The sequence below is a fragment of the Macaca nemestrina genome, chromosome X (assembly GCF_043159975.1).
Source record: "Macaca nemestrina isolate mMacNem1 chromosome X, mMacNem.hap1, whole genome shotgun sequence".
Lineage (NCBI taxonomy): Eukaryota > Metazoa > Chordata > Mammalia > Primates > Cercopithecidae > Macaca > Macaca nemestrina.
In genome coordinates, this window is record NC_092145.1 from 81,115,926 (window position 1) to 81,123,133 (window position 7,208).

A 7,208-nucleotide genomic window follows, 5' to 3' on the forward strand; every position below is an offset into this window, starting at 1 on the left:
TAAGTGAAACTCCAGCAGATTTAATATTGGCATCCATTATCTAGTCAAACCTCTAACATGTTCTTCAAACTAAACAAATTTGGGATTGTCAACATTTTCTGTGTCAATAAAACATGTAGAATTAGTAGGTTCTATGAAGACCTGTTTTTTCCTTGCCACATTGGACTTCCAGAAGCCATTTGGATTGGGTTTGGAAGATGGGGAAGTACAGATGTTTCTTGGCCTGAGTCTCTTAACAGTAGAAATGTAGAAGAGAGAGTGAGACCACGAAGAAACTAGCTGTTGACTGCAGGGCACCACCACTGCCTTGGTGGTGGCATTAGCTGGATTTGGGGAAGCCGAAGTACTCTGGGAGGAGTTACTTGAAATGGTTACAACAGCTGTTTGATTAGAATAAAACTGCATGGGTAGGAGCAGTGCCAGCAGCAACAGCCCCAGCCCGAGCCTGGCCACCACTGCTCTTCCCATGTCCCCTCCGTTAGTGTGCGGCACGTCTCGCTGGATTCTGGGAGCTTGGAGAACCGCTGGCTCTAGGCGGGTGCAGGCAAGGTGGCTCAAACAGGTTTTTAAAATCAGTTTTGGCTCATGCATTTTGATGCTCTCTTGTTAGATGAATACATGTTTGGAATTATTATGTCTTCTTGGAGAATTGACTCCTTTATTATCTTGCTATGTTCTTCTTTACATCTGATAATCTTTTCTGTCCTAAAAGCTTCATCTTAAATTAGCATAGTTACTTCAGCTTTGTGTTGGGAGTTATATACTCCTCAATCCCTTTATGTTTTATGCATTTTGACAATCTCTGTCTTTTAACCACAGTGTTTGACCACCCACATTTAAAATGAATATTAATATAGTTGAATGCAATCTATAGCATTTGTAACTTTTTCTATTTATTGCATTTGGTTATTTTTCCCTTCCTTCTCTTATGACTTTGCTTTTAACTGAGTATGATTTTTTTTTTTTTATTACACTTTAGGTTCTGGGGTACAACAGCAGAACATGTAGGTTTGTTACATAGGTGTACATGTGCCAAGGTGGTTTGCTGCACCCATCAACCCATCATCTACATTAAGTATTTCTCCTCATGCTATCCCCCACTTGGGCTCCCACCCCAAGACAGGCCCTGGTGTGTGATGCTCCTCTTCTTGTGTCCACGTGTTCTAGTTTTTCAACTTCCACTTATGAGTGAGAACATGCAGTGTTTGATTTTATATTTTGTGCTAGTTTGCTGAGAAAGATGATTTCCAGCTTTGCCCATGTCCCTGAAAAGGACATGAACTCATCCATTTGTATGGCTGCATAGTATTCCATGGTCTATATGTGCCACATTTTCATTATCCAGTCTATCATTAATGAACATTTGGGTTGGTTCCAAGTCTTTGCTATTGTGAACAATGCCACAATAAACATACATGTGCATGAGTCCTTATAGTAGAATGATTTATAGTCCTTTGGGTATATATCCAGTAATGGGATTGCTGGATCAAATGGTATATCTGGTTCTAGATCCTTGAAGAATCACCACACTGTCTTTCACAATGGTTGAACTAATTTACACTCCCACAAACAGTATAAAGGTGTTCCTATTTCTCCACATTCTCTCCAGCACCTGTTGTTTCCTGACTTTTTAATAATTGCCATTCTAACTAATGTGATATGGTGTCTCATTGTGGTTTTGATTTGCATTTCTCTAATGGCCAGTGATGATGAGCTTTTTTTCATGTTTGCTGGCTGCATAAATGTCTTCTTTTGAGAAGTGTCTGTTCATATCATTCACCCACATTTTGATGGGGTCGTTTGTTTTTTTCTTGTAAATTTGTTTAAGTTCTTTTTAGATTCTTGATAACAGCCCTTTCTCAGATAGATAGATTGCAAAAATTTTCTCTCATTCTGTAGGTGGCCTGTTCACCCTGATGAGTTTCTTTTGCTATGCAGAAGCTCTTTAGTTTAATCAGATCCCATTTGTCAATTTTGGCTTTTTTGAAATTGGTTTTGGTGTTTTAGTCATGAAGTATTTGCTCATGCCTATGTTTTGAATGGTATTTCCTGGGTTTTCTTGTAGGGTTTTTATGGTTTTAGGTCTTCCATTTAAGTCTTTGATTTATCTTGATTTTTGTATAAGGTGTAAGGAAGGGGTCCATTTTCAGTTTTCTGCATATGGCTAGCCAGTTTTCTCAACACCATTTATTAAATAGGGAATCCTTTCCCCATTGCTTGTTTTTGTCAGGTTTGTCAAAGATCAGATGGTTGTAGATGTGTGGTGTTATTTCAGAGGCCTCTGTTCTGTTCCATTGGTCTATATATCTGTTTTGGTATCAGGACCATGCTGTTTTGATTACTGTAGCCTTTTGGTATAGTTTAAAGTCAGGTAGCAGGATGCCTCCAGCCTTGTTCTTTTTTCTTAGGATTGTCTTGGCCATATGGGGTCTCTTTTGGTTCCACATGAAGTTTAAAGTACTTTTTTCCAATTCTGTGAAGAAAGTCAATGGTAGATTGATGACGATAGCATTGAATCTATAAGTTACTTTGGATAGTATGGCCATTTTCACAATATTGATTCTTCCTATCCATGAACATGGAATGTCTTTCCATTTATTTGTGTCCTCTCTTATTTTCTTGAGCAGTGGTTTGTAGTTCTCCTTGAAGATGTCCTTCACATCTTGTGTAAGTTGTATTCCTAGATATTTGATTCTCTTTGTAGCAATTGTGAATGAGAATTCACTCTTGATTTGGCTATCTGTTTGTCTATTATTTATGTATAGAAATGCTTGTGATTTTTACACATTGATTTTGTCTACTGAGAATTTACTACAGTTATTATCAGCTTAAGGAGATCTTTGGCTGTGAAGATGAGCCATGTTTTCTAAATATACAATCATGTCATCTGCAAACAGAGACAATTTGACTTCCTCTCTTCCTATTTGAATACGCTTTATTTTCTTCTCTTGCCTGATTGCCTTGGCCAGAACTTCCATTATTATGTTGACTATGAGTGGTGAGACAGGGTATCCTTGCCTTTGTCAGTTTTCAAAGGGAATGCTTCCAGTTTTTGCCCATTCAGTATGATATTGGCTGTGGGTTTGTCATAAATGGCTCTTATTATTTTGAGAGATGTTCCTTCAGTACTTAGTTTATGGAGAGTTTTTAATATGAAGGGGTGTTGAATTTTATCTAAGGCCTTTTCTGCATCTATTCAGATAATCATGTGGTTTTTGTCATTGGTTCTGTTTATATGCTGGATTATGTTTATTGATTTGCATATGTTGAACCAGCCTTGCATTCCTGGAATGAATCTGACTTAATCATGGTGGATAAGCTTTTTGATGTGTTGCTGGATTTGGTTTGCCAGTATTTTATTGAGGATTTTTGCATCGATGTTCATCAGGGATATTGTCCTGAAATTTTTGTTGTTGTGTCTCTGCCAGGTTTTGGTATCAGGATGATGCTGGCCTCATAAAATGAGTTAGGGAGGAGTCACTCTCTTTCTATTATTTGGAATAGTTTCAGAAGGAATGGTACCAGCTCTTCTTTGTACCTCTGGTAGAATTCAAGTGTGAATCCATCTGGTCCTGGACTTTTTTTTGGTTGGTAGGCTATTAATAACAGCCTCAATTTCAGAACTCATTATTGGTTTATTCAGGGATTCCACTTCTTTCTGATTTAGACTTGGGAGGGTGTATGTTTCCAGGAATTTATCTATTTCTTCTAGATTTTCTAGTTTATTTGCATAGAGGTGTTTATAGTATTCTCTGATAGTAGTTTGTATTTCTGTGGGATCAGTGGTTTTATCCCCTTTATTATTTTTTTATTGCATCTATTTGATTCTTCTCTCTTTTCTTCTTTATTAATTTGGCTAGTGGTCTATATATTTTGTTGATCTTTTCAGAAAACCAGTTCCTGGATCCATTAATTATTTTAATGGTTTTTCATGTCTCTATCTCCTTCAGTTCTGCTTTGATCTTAGTTATTTCTTGTCTGCTGCTAGCTTTTGAACTTGTTTGCTTTTGCTTCTCTAGTTCTTTTAATTGTCATGTTAGGGCGTCAATTTTACATCTTTCCTCCTTCCTCTTCTGGGCATTCAGTGCTGTAAATTTCCCTCTAAACACTGCTGTAGCTATGTCCCAGAGATTCTGGCACAGTGTGTCTTTGTTCTCATTGGTTTCAAATAACTTATTTATTTCTGCCTCAATTTTGTTATTTACCCAGTAGCCATTCAGGAGCAGGTTGTTCTGTTTGTCATGTGGTTTTGAGTCAGTTTCTTAATCCTGAGTTCTAATTTGATTGCATTGTGGTCTGAGAGACTGTTTGTTATGATTTCCATTCTTTTGCATTTGCAGAGGAGTGTTTTACTTTCAATTATGTGGTCAATTTTAGAGTAAGTGCAATGTGGTGCTGAGAATAATGTAAATTCTGTTGATTTGGGGTGGAGAGTTCTTTGGATGTCTATTAGGTTTGCTTGGTTCAGAGCTGAGTTCAAGTCCTGAATATCCTTGTTAATTATTTGTGTTGTCAATCTGTCTAGTATTAATGGTGGGGTGTCAATATCTCCCACTATTGTTGTGTGGGAATCTAAATTTCTTTGTATGTCTCTAGAACTTGCTTTATGAATCTGGGTGCTGCTGTATTGAATGTATAGATATTTAGGATAGTTAGCTCTTCTTGTTGCATTGATCCTCTTACCATTATGTAATGCCCTTCTGTGTCTTTTTTATGTTTGTTGGTTTAAAGTCTGTTTTATCAGAGATTAGAATTGCATCTCTTGCTTTTCTTTTCTTTTTTTTTTTGCTTTCCATTTTGTTTGGTAAATATTCCTCCATCCCTTTATTTATAGCCTATTTGTGTCTTTGCATGTGAGATGCATCTCCTGAATAAAGCACACTGATGAGTCTTGACTCTTTATCTAATTTGCCAGTCTGTGTCTTTTATTTGAGGCATTTAACCCATTTACATTTCAGGTTAATATTGTTATGTGTCAATTTGATCCTGTCCTTCTGATGCTACCTGCTTATTTTGTCCATTAGTTGATGCAGTTTCTCCATTATGTCGATGGCGTTTATAATTTGGCATGTTTTTGCAGTGGCTGATACCAGTTTTTCCTTTTCATATTTAGTACTTCCCTCAGTAGCTCTTATAAGGGAGGCCTGGTGATGACAAAATCTCTCAGCATTTGCTTCTCTGTATGGGATTTTATTTCTCCTTTGCTTATGAAGCTTAGTTTGGCTGGATAGGAAATTCTGGGTTGAAAATTCTTTTCTTCAAGAATGTTGAATATTGGCTTCCACTCCCTTCTGGCTTGTAGGGTTTCTGCAGAGAGATCCACTGCTAGTCTGATGGACTTCCCTTTGTGGGTTACCTGACCTTTCTCTCTGGCTGCCCTTAACATTTTTTCCTTCATTTTAGCCTTGGTGAATCTGATGATTATGTGTTTTTGGGTTGCTTTTCTCAAGGAGTATCTTTGTGGTGTTCTCTGTATTTCCTGAATTTGAATGTTGGCCTCTCTTGCTAGGTTGGGCAAGTTCTCCTGGATAATATCCTGAAGAGTGTTTTCCAACTTGGTTTCATTCTTCCCATCACGTTCAGGTACACCTATCAAACGTAGGTATGGTCTTTTCACATACTCCCATATTTCATGGAGGCTTTGTTTGTTCCTTTTTATTTTATTTTTCTCTAATCTTGTCTCCATGCTGTATTTCATTAAGTTGATCTTCGATCTCTGATGTCCTTTCTTCTGCTTGATTAATTCAACTATTGATATTTGTGTATGCTTCATGAAGTTCTCATGCTGTGTTTTTCAGTTCCATCAGGTCATTGTGTTCTTCTCTAACTGGTTATTCTGCAGAACAGAAAAGATTGCTGTCTGCTCCTTCCTCTGGAAGTTTCATCCCAGAGGGGCACCAGCCTTATGCCAGTTGGAACTCCCCTGTATGAGGTATCTGTCCGCCCTGTTGAGAGGTTTCTCCCAGTCAGGAAGATGTGGAGTAAGGCACTCACTTGAGGAGGGAGTCTGTCCCTTAGCAGAGCTGGTGCAGTGTGCTGGGAGAATGCCTCTTGTCAGGATCAGCTGCTCTCTTCAGAGCTGACAGGCAGGAATGATTAAATCCACTGAAGCTGCACCCACAGCCGCCCTTCACCCCATGTGCCATGTCCCAGGGAAATGGGGGTTTTGTCTCTAAGCTGCTGACTGGGACTGTTATCTTTCCTTCAGAGATGCCCTGCCCAGTCAAGAGAAATCTAGAGAAGCAGTCTGGCCACAGCTGCTTTGTTACACCCAGCCCAGACCTCCCAACCTCCTTAGCACTGTCAGGGTACAACTGCCTACTAAAGCCTCAGTAATGGCGAACACCCCTCTGCACACCACGCTGGACCGTCCCAGGTTGACTTCAGACTGCTGGGCTGGCAGCGAGAATTTCAAGCCAGTATTTCTTAGCTTACCGGGCTCTGTGGGAGTGAGACCCACTGAGCGAGATCTCTTGGCTCCCTGGCTTCAGCCCCCTTCCCAGGGGAGTAGACAGTTCTGTCTCACTGGAGTTCCAGGCACCTCTGGGGTACAAAATAAAAAAATTAAACTCCTTCCACTAGATCAGTGTCTGCCCAGACAGCCACCCAGTTTTGTGCTTGAAATTCTGGGCCCTTGAGGTGTAGGCACACAAGGGAATCTCCTGATTTGCAGATTGCAAGAAAACATGGAAAAAGCGTAGTAACCTGGTTGGGTAGCACAGTTCATCGTGGCTTCCCTTGGCTGGTGGGAGGGAGATCCCCAGGCCCTTGTACTTTCTGGGTGAAGTGACCCCCACCCTGCTTCTGCCCTCCTTCCACAGTTTGGAGCCACTGCCTAACCAGCCCCAATAAGACGAACTGGATACCTCAGTTGGAAATGCAGAAATCACCCACCTTCTGTGTAGGTCTCACTGGGAGCTGCAGACTGGAGCTGTTCCTATTTGGCCATCTTGGCCCCTCCACTTGAACCTACAATTGACTGGAGTACCAGAAGGAGATGGGGAGAATGGAAATAAGTTGGAAAACCCACTTAGGAATTTTACCCAGGAGAACTTCCCCAATCTAGTAAGATAGGCCAACATGTAAATTCAGGAAATACAGAGAATGTCCTTAAGATACTCCATGAGAAGATCAAACCCAGGACACACCATCATCAGATTCTCCAAGGTCAAAATGCAGGAAAAAATGTTAAGGGGAGTCACAGAGAA

The 7,208-nt window shown here is 39.9% G+C and overlaps 1 pseudogene; it reads right to left on the bottom strand.

Moving 5' to 3' along the window:
- Positions 1 to 232: 232 nt before the first annotated feature.
- LOC112429380 (signal transducer CD24-like) lies at positions 233 to 468 on the bottom strand (annotated as a pseudogene).
- Between the last annotated feature and the right edge of the window lie 6,740 nt (positions 469 to 7,208).